Genomic DNA, 14,726 nt, shown 5'->3' on the forward strand with positions numbered 1-14,726 from the left:
GAAATACAAACTGAACCCCCAAAGGCAATAAATATCAAAAAAAGTGAGTCATTTTCCACCCTTAATAGCAATTTGAAAAACAGATTTCAGAAATAATCCGGTAAAATATATTGCTATGTTCCTGATCATTTTTGGTCAGTAACATGGATTTTTCTGGTATGGAAAATTACAGCCTTACATTTTGTTCAGACAAAATTTCCACATCAGGAAGATAAAATGATTTAAAAGTGAGAAGCATTATATTCTTATAAAAGCTGCTTATTCACAGGAATACTTTACACTCTTGGTTATTAATTACCTTGCTTCTCATTTGAATAGTTGTTGATTTGGCCTTATAGTTGCATAACTTCCTATTTATGCTTTATAATATGGAATGGAAGTTTAATAAAAAATTAATAATGGACATAGCAGAGGAAAGAATACAAAATGCATCTCAGCAAGATTGTTCATGGATGTCAAAACAAATCAGCAAGAGTACAGAAGGCTCTGTCTCAATTATATTTTGAGGGAGGGTATGAGAATGGAGAGAGAATTAGTTTCCTCTCCTTTATTGCTTAAACTATAAAACTATGAAGCATTAAATGTCTTCTGGGAGCTCACCCAATGTTTGGAAAAATAAGGTTTGTCTCTGTGGAATTTGATGCATTTCTTTCCAGAATATAAGCTCATCAGAGTTAGTGTGCTAAATAAATGCTGGAAACAGGGTGAAAGAAGAAGGGGAGAAAAAACCAATAAAATAAATGATGAAAAGGCAAGGCGTAAGTGCCAACCACATTAATAACACTCATTTTGAAGGGTAATGTTTAAGTAGGCATAGAAAGTGAGCCACTGGAGAATTGAGATTAAAATTAAATCACATGCTTGTTCAATAACTTTTTGACTAGGAGCTAAACAGATTCATTAACAAATGCAAATGATTCTTTTAATTAGACATCAACAAATGAGGTCCAATAGCAGAAACCATGCTACTTGGTCTTGATAGATTTTCATTATAGAGCTTCAACACCTCCACAATAATTCCCTGAGTTTCCTTTACAGTCACTCACAAAGAATGTGAGTTTAAAACTGGCTTGATATTTTAATATATCTATAAATGGGCTTAAAGTCTACCACAATCAAGGTGAAAAGGGGAAGCTTGCCTCTTTATATTTCTAATTGGCATTCCATTATGCAGATATAGATATATCAGAGTTTGTTAATCCATCCACCCATCAAAGGACATTTGGGTTGTTTCCAACTCTTGGCAGTTATGAATAAAGCTGCAGTAAATATTCATGGACAGGTCTTTTTGTGGACATAACCCAGGAATAGTGTTTCTGGGCCATATGGAAAGTGTATGTGTAACTTTGTAAGAAATTGCCAACCCTTTTTCCAGAATACCTGGACCATTTTGCACTTCCATCAGCAATGTTCAGGAGTTCTAGCTGCGGCAAATTTTTGCCAGTGCTTAATATTATCATTCCTGACATTCCAAGTTTGCTTCTGCTATGATTTCCTTCTGTCTGAAAAAGTTCCTTTAGTAATTCTTTTAGAAGAAATCTAATACCAAGAAATTCTCTCAATTTTTCTTCATGAAAATGCCTTAATTTCACCTGTTTCTTTGAATATAGAATTATGCTGGTATTTGAAATATATATTATTTGGCTTGAAGAATCCTTAAAGAAAGATGGAGTCATAATTGTATAATATCAGGCCATTATGATTTAATTGTCAAAATGGAACTTCAAAACCTTATCAGAAAAAAAGTTATTATAGATTTAAAGGTCAAGGATGAGTTATTCCATACATAATTTTCAGCATTCAGTAAAATCTATATTCAATAAAAATAATAGACAAGAGGAAAATTAGGTATTTTTAAAAGACCCACAGGTTATCTGGATTTTAAATTTCTAGATGCTAAAATAGTTGTGAATAATATATTCAAGATAATATATGACAAAATGAGATCTGAAAAAGAAATGCACAGAAATAGAGCAAAGAGTCAACAACGAATGAAGAATTCAACAAATAGATTGCAGCAGATTAGACTCAGCAAGTAAGAGTATTAATGAGTTTCATGTTGGATCAGAATATATGCAGACTAGATATGTGTTATGAAGAAAAAAAGAAAATATTATATGAGACCCATGAGTGACAAAATAAAAAGTCTAAGAAATTTAATTGGATTTCCAGAAAGCAAACTAGCCAAATAATGACAAGTTTAGAGAACTAATATTTTATAATGTGCTGAAAGCAAACTTGTTGAAACTTTTCCCTGAAAGGAGACATTATCTTTATTATACTACTGTAAATTAAAAGGGTACATGGGAGCTTTCTCAAAAAGCTAAAAATATAACTACCATATGACCCAACCATTCCACTCCTGGAGATATATCTGGAGAAAATGAGAACACTAATTTGAAAAGATACATGCTCCTCAATATTCATAGCAACATTATTTATAATAGCCAAGATATGGAAGCAACTAAAGTGCTCATCAACTGATGAAAGAATGCAGAAGATCTGGTATATATATATATATATATATATATATATACACACACACATACATACATACATATAATGGGATAATACTCAGCTATTAAAAAAAAAAAGAATGAGATTTTACCATGGATGGACCTGAAGGGTATTATACTTAGTGAAATAAGTCAGACAGAGAAAGAGAAATACTCTATATTATCACTTATATGTTGAATCTAAAAAAGAAAACAAACTAATGAAACATAACAAAAAAAGAAGCAGACTCAGAGATGTAGAGAACAAGTAAGTGGTTACCGGGGAAGGTGGGAGGGGCCAGATAAGGGTAGGGAAATAAGAAGTACAGACTACTGTGCAGAAAACCAAAAGCTACAGGGGTCTATTGTATAGCACAGGAATATAAACAGTATTTTATAATAACTATAAATGGAGTATAATCCATAAAAATTTTGTGCCACTGTGTTGCACACTTGAAACTAATTTAATATTGTAAGTCAGCTATATCTCAATTAAGAAAAAATAATCTTTGTTTATCAACACATCATTAAGAAAGTTAAAGCTAAGACAAAGTGGGAGAAATTTGTCAACATACATTTCATGCAGAATTTGTATCAAAGCATATAATAAAAGCTGCTATAAAACAATAAGAAAAAGGTAGACAACCAATTGAAACTAAGCAAGATATAAACTGATGTATACAAAGATTATGTACAAATGGCCATGAAGCAAATAAAGAAGTGAAAATGATGAATGATCATTGAAAATGATCATTTTCATCATTCCTCAGGAAATGGAAAATAAAATGATTATATATCACTATACATCACACAAAATGCCAGGCTGGATGAATCACAAGCTGGAATCAAGATTGCTAGGAGAAATACCAATAACCTCCGATATGCAGATGACACCACCCTTATGTCAGGAAGCAAAGAGGAACTAAAGAGCCCCTTGATGAGGGTGACAGACAGGAGTGAAAAAGCTGGCTAAAATTCAACATTTAAAAAACTAAGATCATGGCATCCAGTCCCATCACTTCATGGAAAACAAAGGAGAAAATTAGAAAGAGTGATAGATTTTATTTTCTTGAGCTCCAAAATCACTGTGGATGGTGGCTGCAGTCTTGAAATGAAAAACACTTGCTCCTTGGAAGGAAAGCTATGACAAACCTAGACAGCATGTTAAAAAGCAGAGACATCACTTTGCCACCAAAGGTCTATATAGTCAAAGCTATGGTTTTTCCAGTAGTCATATACAGATGTGAGACCATAAAGAAGGCTGAAAGTGAAAGTGAAAGTGAAGTCGCTCAGTCATGTCTGACTCTTTGTGACCCCATGGACTGTAGCCCACCAGGCTCCTCAGTCCATGGAATTTTGCAGGCAAGAGTACTGGAGTGGGTTGCTATTTCCTTCTCCAGGGGATCTTCCCAACCCAGGGACTGAACCCAGGTTTCCTGCACTGCAGGCAGACGCTTTACTGTCTGAGCCACCAGAGAAGCCCTGAGTGCCAAATAATTGATGCTTTTGAACTGTGGTGTTGGAGAAGACTCTTGAGAGTCCCTTGGATTGCAATGAGATCAAACCAGTCAATACTAAAGAAAATCAACTCTGAATATTCACTGGAAGGATTGATGTTGAAGCTGGAGCTTCAGTACTTTGCCCACCTGACTCATTGGAGAAGACCCTGATACTGGGAAAGGCTGAAGGCAAAAGAAGAAGGGAGCAGTGGAGGATGAGTGGTTAGATAGCATCACCAACTCAATGGACATTATATGAGCAACCTCCAGGAGATGGAGAAGGACAGGGAAGCCTACCATGCTTCAGTGCATGGGGTTGCAAAGAGTCAGACACGACTTAGCGACTGAACAACAACTTATCACTACACAATCTCCAGAATGGCTAAAATTAAAACAAAACATAATTGGTTTTATAGGTGAAATGCAAAGCAAGTCTTATCTCAAAGTGCTAGTGCTAGTATTGCTCAATAGCAATACTCACTATTGACATCATCTACTAAAGAAAGCCTTCCTCAGCGATCAATGCAAAGAAATAGAGGAAAACAGTAGAATGGAAAGTCTAGAGATCTCTTCAAGAAAATTAGAGATACCAAGGGAACATTTCATGCAAAGATGGGCTCAATAAAGGACAGAAATGGTATAGACCTAACAAAAGCAGAAGATGTTAAGAAGAGGTGGCAACAGAAGAACTATACAAAAAAGATCTTAATGACCCAGAGAGTCATGATGGTGTGATCACTCACCTAAAGTCAGACATCTTGCAGTGCAAACTCAAGTGGGCCTTTGGAAGCATCACTATGAATAAAGCTAGTGAAGGTGATGGAATTCCAGTTGAGCTATTTCAAATCCTAAAAGATGATGCTGCAAAAGTGCTGCACTCAATATGCCAGCAAGTTTGGAAAACTCACCAGTGGCCACAGGACTGGAAAAGGTCAGTTTTCATTCCAATCCCAAGGCAATGCCAAAGAATGCTCTAACTACCACACAATTGCACTCATCTCACATGCTAGTAAAATAATGTTCAAAATTCTCCAAGCCAGGCTTCAACAATATGTGAACCATGAACTTCCAGATGTTCAAGCTGGTTTTAGAAAAGGCAGAGGAACCAGAGATCAAATTACTTTATCCCAAAGTGAAAATGTATTTAAAAACATTTTGATTAAATAAACACAATGGAAATATTCATTGTTGGCTTAAAATGATTGACTAAAGATCAAAGAATAACTTGTTGCTAAATTTAGTGATTAAAATGAAAAGGAACACTAGTTATAGGAAGAGTGTAAAATAAAATGCAAGCAAATCAGCTAGGTAAGATTTCATATTAGCTTTCTCAGAGTAAATCTATGAGTTGAGGTAGGTATTGTATTCCTCATTCTCTTAAGGATTCATTTAAAATTATCAGATTTTTAAAATAAATGGTGAAAATGCATATAACATGTACACACACATATATACATATAGACATATATAGATATATATTTTAATAGGGATATATAGATATGCCATTGCATGGATGAAAATGCATAGCTATCCATCTGTGTATCTTCTTGTTGCTTGTAACTGAGATGGTACAATAATTGTTTTCTTTCAAGGACTTCAAATATTTGATAAAAATAAATGGACCCTTCTGAAAGAAATAACATTTGAGCATATTTTCCATTATAATTTTTATTAGGTGGAATATATCCCCCTTATATCTTTTTGAGATTAAGATTCTTAAGTGATCTTTTATCAGCAAAAGTGAGGGTCATAAACACCTGACACTGATAACTGCTAATACTTATTGAGGTCTCCCTGTGCATCTGTGCCTCTGCTCCTCAGGATCCTTTCAACTGACCTACTGACAACCCCTCCAAAACTGTGGGATGGTTGCTAATTTATTTACTCAATGACTGTTTATTGAATGTCAACTATAAGCTGTGCACAATTTGTCTAGACTCTGGGGATATATCAAACAAACAAAACCTAGGCCTGTATGAAGCTTGAATTCTTGATGGGAGTGGGACAGATAAAGATAGTGATGAGTGCCATTAGGGAGAGGAAGAAAACTGTAAAAGAAAGAGATTAATCTTACTAGCTTATCTAATAAGAAGAAGAATCCCCCCTTTACCATTCATAGAGTCACATACATACATACATAGGTAACAGAACTATAGAATTTTTCCAAATGACATGGTACTTCAAGAAAGCCAGGTAATTATAATTCATTCACTTTAGTGTAGAACACTTAAAAAGACACTGAGCATGTAAACAAAACAGTTCCTTTGACCTTAAGGAACTTCTATCCATGTTGTATGGCATCATTTAAAAATCCCAGGAGTCCAGTCCTCTGGTTGCTTTGAAGTATACAAACTGAGAAGCAAGCACAGTGATAACCATCCACCATCCACCAACAGTGTGGGCAACTGGCTCAGAACAAATCTTTATTTTGGATGACTTTAGATATTTGAGAAACATTTATTCTGATTGAAAAGATCCTTTCCCTTTTTATAACATTGGATGGGTATCCCAATTGAAACTGATTTTCAGTAGCATTTGACTTTTAGCTAAATAGAATGCGTTCTGCAAAATATGAAGAACAGTCATTTTGCCTGAAGCCAGTTGTGGCAGGCAATCAGAAACCCTGGAGGTCTTTGAGTTTGCTTATTATCCATGTAGCTGTTGAGGACTGATGCTTAAAGACCTCTATCTGAAACAGATGTCACTTTACTGAGTAATCTTCATGTGGAAAGCTTTGTCTAAAGAGAGCTCATTTTAAAACGTAGCCATAATTACTTCTATTTTATTATGTAGTCCAGAATGCCTCAGAAAAAAATTTTCCAGAAAGAAACTGTTATAGGCCAATTAAGCCATATATGAAGTGTATCATGAAAGTGAACTATTAGAAGTGACTTTAATTAATTTGCCACCAAAAACAATTCCCATTTGGTCATTCTTACCCTGGATTTGAATCATTCTGTCAGAAAACATAACAAAGAATATGTTTCTCTTTTTACTTCATGCAGAAGCTTTTGCCTTCCTTGTGAATTCATCTTCAAGTATCCCTTTGAATGAGTTTCTAGTGGATTTTCAAATTCTGTGAGTTATTTTTGAGTGGGAGTAATAAAAATCAAAAGAACACTAATGTAGTATCAAGTATCCTCCTTTCTTGCATGCTGGTGTACAAGAGTTCTCATTCTGGGAGCATTTGACTAAATCTTTTGAGAAATCGACCTCTCAGTGTCAGCTAGCTGAACAGTAAATGCTTCCATGTGTGATAAAAGCAAAGATTCTTATTCCCCCCACCCCCAGTTGATTAAGAAAAGCAAGTCTTTCTTATACAATTTTAGTGGAAAGATTGACAACATCAATAGTTCTTTGAGAAAGACCATAATGGAAAATGTGAGAAAATAGGGAAGATTAAATTACTTGAAGTCTGGATCCAGCTGATTCACAGAGGAAAGTCACATTTTCTCTCATTCTCCCACATTCTTCTCACAATGCTGGAGCATTGTTCCAGAAATCATGGTTTGACTATGTGGCTGTAAAATCTGTAAATAAGACACTGGATATTTTTAGTGCTCTTTATCTTGAAACTCTAATATATAGATAAGAGTACCTGACAATATCATATTCATCAATGTTGTATTTTTTCAAATAACTTTATAATGGAGTTGAAATTGCCTAGAATTTTACATGCATAACTAAATAAATCATCATTTATGATTTGAAACAAAATTTAATGTTACATGTACAAAGTTTCACTCATAGAGAAAGAAGAATAAAAAAGCAATCTTCACTTAGTAGTTCATAATCTATTCTAAATCATAACTATTGACTCAGTACTTCTAGCAAAAGGAGAATACATGTTGATCACAACATTTAGTAGAGTCAGTCACTTCACAGCTAAAAGAAATACATGAGCCTTTGTTCTGTGTCCTCCAAGCAGAAATGTCACCTGTGGAGAGTAACCAAGGAAAGTCTGCAGTTCACAAGGACTTTTTACCAAACAGTGATCATTGTCTCCACTAATTTTCTAAACATATTATGTTTATAAAATGTTATGAAAAACTGAGTCAAGAAGTTCATAGCATTACAACATAATGTACATGATACACTAGTAAACAATTGTTTATCAAAGTGTTTAATAAATTAAACAATGTTTATTGTCTCAAAATAAAGAAAAATCTGAAAATTTTACTGAATTTTTTTAAGCTTTCCATAATTTCACCTTTTTTATGTCTCCCTATACAATCTTAAAAAAAAAAAATTGTTCACACTTCCAGTAAAGATTGCATCATACATTCACACTTTGAAAGTGCTGTTCCTTCACCTGAACAAATAAAAATGATGTGTAAAATACAAAAGAGAAAACATTAAAAACCTTTATTATACTCAAAACACTTAGTTCCAAGTAGCAAAAAAATAAATGCTTAGGAATGAAGCTGCTAATACTGAGATACTGAGTCCTGAAAAGCAAAACAAAATAAGACAAAACATACATTTAAAATATATATTTTTAAAGATTGTCACTGAAATTGAAAATAATTTATAAAGAAAATTAACTCTGTAATGAAGTAGAGTTTCCACAGAGTAAAAAGAACAATGACTTGAAAGAGCCAATAGAGAAATGAACCTAGCAAAGAGCAGAGACAAAGATCTAAGAAACACTGAAGAGTTAATAAAGAAAGAGTAATTGTAAATACTTCAAAATACAATGGAGAGATGGCAGAAAAGTAAAACTCAAGGGATAGTAGCTAAAAATTTTCCAGAACTCTGTTTTCCTACTGAAAAATACATCATGATTTTTGAGCATTAAGATTTTTTTTTTCTTACCTAGACTCATCCTAGTGAAACTAGCAAACTGTAGTAAGGGAAAACTCATTAACTATGTTTAAAGGGTAAAGATTTCTAGATGGACAATTAGATTGACAACAGATTTCTTCATAGTAACAATAAGGCCAATATATTTTGAAAGCTCAAAGGAAAGATTTTAAATTATATTTCTATACTCAGTTAAGCCATCTTTTAAAAGGAGATAAGGGCATTTAAAGACAATCAATCAAAAGAGTTTACTATCCAATTTGAATGCCTTTTATTTCCTTTTTCTTGTGTTATTGCTTTGGTTGAACATCTGATACATTGTTGAATAGTAATGGTGAAAGTGGCAATTCTTTTTTGTTTGTTTGTTTTAAATGTGTTTTTAATAAATATTGAAAGTAAATAGATTAATTATTAGAAAGTTAAAAAACTAACCAGCCAATAAAAATAAAACTAATATAATACACCTGAAAAAAGCTAAATATGTAATAAAGATAAGAATAGCATTTATTAAAATAGAAAATAAATAGGAAAAAGATAAGAAGTAGCTATATCTTTTAAAGTACTGTCAACCAGAATACAAGCAACATCAGATTCTTGATTATTTCTGTGGAGTTATATAGGAGAATTATATTAGGACATGACAGTAAGTAGGCTTTGACTACATCTGTACTTTTCTTTGATTGCCTAAAGAAAATGTGTTTATAAATATTTATTAAATAATTCCCTGTACTTTCCTGTATGATTTAAATAGGCATAACACAAATTATGTACATATATTTTTAAAGAAATACAATAGAATATATAGTTTTTACAGTGTTCCTATGTATTTCAAAAACACGTTTGTACTTTAGTTCTGTCTCATGGGAAATATTATAAGTTAAAAATAGAAGAGAAAGTCTAAATAATATCTTTTCAGAGGAATAGAGTAAAGCCACAGAAAGAAGGGTATTCTAACATCATAATGATGGCTCAGATGGTAAAGAATCTGCCTGCAGTGCAGAAAACCAGGGTTCAATCCCTGGGTCGGGAAGATCCCCTGGAGAAGGAAATGGCAACCCACTCCAGTATTCTTCCCTGAGAATCCCATGGACAGAGGAGCCTGGCAAGCTACAGTCCATGGATTTGCAAAGAGTTGGACACGACTGAACAATTTCACTTTCACTTTAACATCATAATAGACTTCAAATGTATTGTGTGTGTGTGTTTTTAGAGTATTTATAAAAATTAATTTTCATGCATTTCCAATCTGTTTTTAAAAAATTTTAGCAGTAATTACTGTTTTCATTGGTGAACTATGAGGTTGAACTGTAGAAAATAAGAAACGGAAGGTGCTAGAGATTGCCAACGGAATGAATGGATTAATAAAAATAACATATACCTCAAGACATCAAAAAAAGTCACTTTAGAAGTATTTCTGTCTGAAACAGACAGACTTAAAGTTCCACTGAACATAATTCTCTTCAGATTTAGAACATACATCTCATTTGTTTCTCTTGGAATAACTCAATTTAACATTTTATCCACAAAAAAGATCTCATTTCATATTTCTTTTTCAGAAACATACATTTTTGTTATTACAATGTTATCAAATAGCAAAATGCTAACCCTTCTAAGCAGTGACCCTGTGCTTTTTCTCTTTGAAATTTTAATAATTTTTCTATTTTCCTTAAATACAGAAGCCAGTGTTGGATGCCTCCGTCATAGCAGTAAGATAGCAGTACTGTGCCACAAAGCAACCCACACTTGTAATGATGACATCTTACTTTATGGGGACACGGCCACATTTCAATGAATAAATTCATGAAGTCTCACCGCTCTGTGACCCCATACCTACAGTCTTTTTTATCTAGTCCCATTTTAGCTCATTACTGTCATAACAAAAGCAGCCATTCTATTTCACTTCTGATCTTATCTGCCCTTTAAAGGTAAAGAAACACACAAACAACCAAGAAGATAGGCGCCTCGCTTTTTCTTTCTTTAAATGGCTAGTACACTCATTCTTTTTGTTTTCTTTTTTTTAGCAAAATAGATTTACTCAAAATAAGTATACTTGCTTTTTCAGTAAGGCTTCCTTAGCTTATAAAACTAAATTGAAAATATAATTGCCCCTATCTTCAGCTAATTTATTTGAAGATGCCTTTCCAGTCTCATTAGCAGGCAGAAATTATCCCAATGATACCCTACAGATAGGAGGTAAATAGATGAGTGTGTGACCTGAGTGCCTGTAAGGTATTCACAAGGTCAGACCGATCATTAAAATACCACTGAATGGTCTCTTGATAGCAAGGAGTACAGCATACCATTCTTCATCTTTCTGCTCCAAGTCTAGCCCTAGAATCTTGCTAATTCACATTTATATACAGGTTCAAAGATATTATTAAATACTTAGGATCTGAAAAGCATGAAGTGTTTTGCAGTTAAATTAGTTGCCCCAAAGTTCTAATAGAAATCAGGTAAGTGTGGCAGATTTACTACAAAAATGATCACTTCTCCTCAAAAGCTCATAAAGGGAGAGTGATGAAATAAAAAAGGTGTAAACCCACAAGGACAAAGAGAAAATGAAATGACACAAGAGATTTTAATAAAGCTTTGAAATACAGATAGTGTGGGAGAATTGGTAAATTATTAATACTTAGCAAAATGGAAATAGTTGTTACCTAAGCACCTTCAGAGTGGAAGTGGAAAAACTAGCAAGAAAAAGTTTTTTTTTTAATCAGACTATAATTGCTTTACAATATTGTGTTAGTTTCTGATGTACAGCAAAGTGAATCAGCTATACATGCATATATCCCCTCCCTCTTGGACCTCCCTCCCACCCCCTCCCCACCCTACCCCACCAAGTCATCCCAGAGCTCCAAGCTGAACTCTGTGCTAAACTACAGCTTCCCACTAGCAATTTATTCTATACATGGTAGTGTATATACGTCAGTGCCAAGAGGGTGGGACAAATTGAGAGAAAATTTACTTTTGATTCAGAGGTCAGCCAGAAGATGGAGATGAAAGATGAGACTAGAAACATGGAGATTAAATTGGGATCTTTAGGCCCTTCTGACTCACTGTTAAAATACCTGTAGCAGGCACACATATCCCAGGGAAGGACAGAGGGAAAGCAACCAGTAGAGAAAGGCACATAAATTGGAATGAAATAAGAAAACAACCATGTTAGAAAATCTTAATGCAATAAAGACAAAGGTACTCAAAACAATTATTACTATCATTTTTATTTACATATAATACTATGTAAATACATTTTATTTACATATAATAAGAAAAGTAAGCACTCTACAAGCAAATCTGTGCTACATATAAAACCACATACATCTCTAATTATGAATACTATATATTCCATTGCAATGGATAGTCTAATGACATAGAGTGTCTTTATTTTTAGCAATTTCACATGATAACTAATAATGACCTAAGAGTCTGTTAAGAAAACAATTTTATTATCCATCTCATGACAAGGAGATTTTTGGTTATGACTGATTTTTTCTTTAGAAAACTTTAAACTTGACTAAAGTGAAAAATAAGCTTTTAATTTGTCATATTTATTTGATAACACATGACAAATGTTTGAAAAATATGTAAGCATTTATTGTTATATCTTATTTCATCTCTAAATTTCCCTTATTGTTACATTCTATTTCAACTCTGAAATGCCCTTTGTTTCAGTAAGAAGAAGGTTCAGTAATAAGAAGAAGACTCTATTAATCATCTTCCTTGAAACAAGGCCACAACAGTTTGAAAAATATAATAGATCAGCCGTTAAAGACAACTGCTTTTCTTTTTTTAGTTGCCATTTGTCAATAATAACTGTTCAATGATTAGAGGGAGAAAAGGAAACCTTGAGCAAAGGGTCATAAAGTATTATTATTAAAAGCATGTGCTTTGTATTTTGTTTACATTCACACTTCGATAGGTAATCAGGTTACACAATTGTACTATTCACCCTTTTATCCTATGCATCTTTTTTGCTTGTCATACAATAGTTCCTTGAACTACTGTTATAAAATCAATGGACTAGAAATGCTTTGACCTTGGTATTATAGACAAACTGAAAAAAAATTTATTTTTGATCTATGGTAGCAAAGTCATATGGCATAAAACAACTTATAAACCCTTCCTGCATAGATCAGGTCTTCAAGACAGATCATCGTTTAAACCTTTTCCAACCAGTCTAGGGAAAGGAATGCATTTACTTAGCTGCTGAATCAAAGAGCAAAGTAAGTTTTGACAGAACTCCATGAAGCATGGAGTTCATGGGTGGGGAGGGGGTGGCTGTAAAAACTGTGTGTTGTCAGTTTGATTCCCAATTTTCAGTTCTGTTCAGTTGCTCAGTCGTGTCCGACTCTTTATGACCCTAAGAATCACAGCACGCCAGGCCTTCTTGTTCATCACCAGCTCCTGGGGTTTACCCAAACTCATGTCCATTGAGTCGGTGATGCCATCCAGCCATCTCATCCTCTGTCGTTCCCTTCTCCTCCTGCCCTCAATCCCTCCCAGCATCATGGTCTTTTCCAATGAGTCAACTCTTTGCATGAGGTAGCCAAAGTATTGGAGTTTCAGCTTCAGCATCAGTCCTTCCAGTGAACACCCAGGACTGATCTCCTTTAGAATGGACTGGTTGGATCTCCTTGCAGTCCAAGGAACTGTCAAGAGTCTTCTCCAACACCACAGTTCAAAAGCATCAATTCTTCGGTGCTCAGCTTTCTTCACAGTCCAACTCTCACATCCATACATGACCACTGGGAAAACCATAGCCTTGAGTAGATGGACCTTTGTTGGCAAAGTAATGTCTCTGCTTTTTAATATGCTATCTAGGTTGGTCATAACCTTCCTTCCAAGGAGTTAAATAAAGATTAATCCATTTCTACCAACATACTATGCACTTTAAAATCATTTTTAAAATTCAGTCTCTGTTCTTCGTAATGTATATGGTTACTAAATGATAGTCAAGGATGACATAATTAGGATCCACTATGTGCACAATCACAGAAGGCAATGGCACCCCACTCCAGTACTCTTGCCTGGAAAATCCCATGGAGGGAGGAGCCTGGTAGGCTGCAGTCCATGGGGTCGCTAACAGTCGGACACGACTGAGCGACTTCACTTTCACTCTTCACGTTCATGCATTGGAGAAGGAGGTGGCAACCCACTCCAGTGTTCTTGCCTGGAGAGTCCCAGGGATGGGGGAGCCTGGTAGGCTAACGTCTATGGGGTCACACAGAGTCAGACACAACTGAAGTGACTTAGCATAGCATAGCATATGTGCAGAATCGGAGAAGGCAATGGCAGCCCACTCCAGTACTCCTGCCTGGAAAGTCCCATGGATGGAGGAGCCTGGAAGGCTGCAGTCCATGGGGTAGGCTAAAAAGTGCTTTTGCCTCATTTCTTATTTCCCCTGAAACCCAAAGGAGGAAAAGATAATGCCATCCACAGGAGTGGGACCTGATCTGCCAGCACTGCCTTGGTGTAGATTATAACTGCATCATCCAACACTAACCCTTAGGCAAGCAGATGCCTAACTCTTGCTGAGGTGTTTTGATGAATACTTTGTATTTGCACTATTCCATAAAAATCTAATGTAAACTGCATCACTGTATGAAGCTTTATAGATAAATATTTTTCATAATAATATATTTTCCTCTAATAGCCAGAATGCTATCATAAAATATAAATGTAGAAAGTTTTTCTCAGGGTTGACTTCTAGATATCACAATTCTGGCTGTATTTTAGCTCCATAAGTGAATAACAATGACTTTCTCAAGAAAAGATCTTAATTTCTAGTTTCTGAAGTTATTGTGAGGTTGGAAAAATTCCTACAAATGCAGAATGATATGTTCATATTTGTATTTTACTTATATTTTAAGATGTACTTCCTATTTCACCATCATAGAAATACTAAAAATATAAATTTTACTTAGGTGAC

At 34.5% G+C, this 14,726-nt stretch overlaps 1 long non-coding RNA gene across 1 annotated transcript in view; it reads left to right on the forward strand.

Annotated features, from left to right (window-relative positions):
- LOC139176703 (uncharacterized) overlaps positions 1-14,726 on the forward strand; it is a 70,180-nt gene that overhangs the window by 41,741 nt on the left and 13,713 nt on the right. The window lies entirely within an intron of this gene.

The sequence above is a fragment of the Bos indicus genome, chromosome 17 (assembly GCF_029378745.1).
Source record: "Bos indicus isolate NIAB-ARS_2022 breed Sahiwal x Tharparkar chromosome 17, NIAB-ARS_B.indTharparkar_mat_pri_1.0, whole genome shotgun sequence".
NCBI lineage: Eukaryota > Metazoa > Chordata > Mammalia > Artiodactyla > Bovidae > Bos > Bos indicus.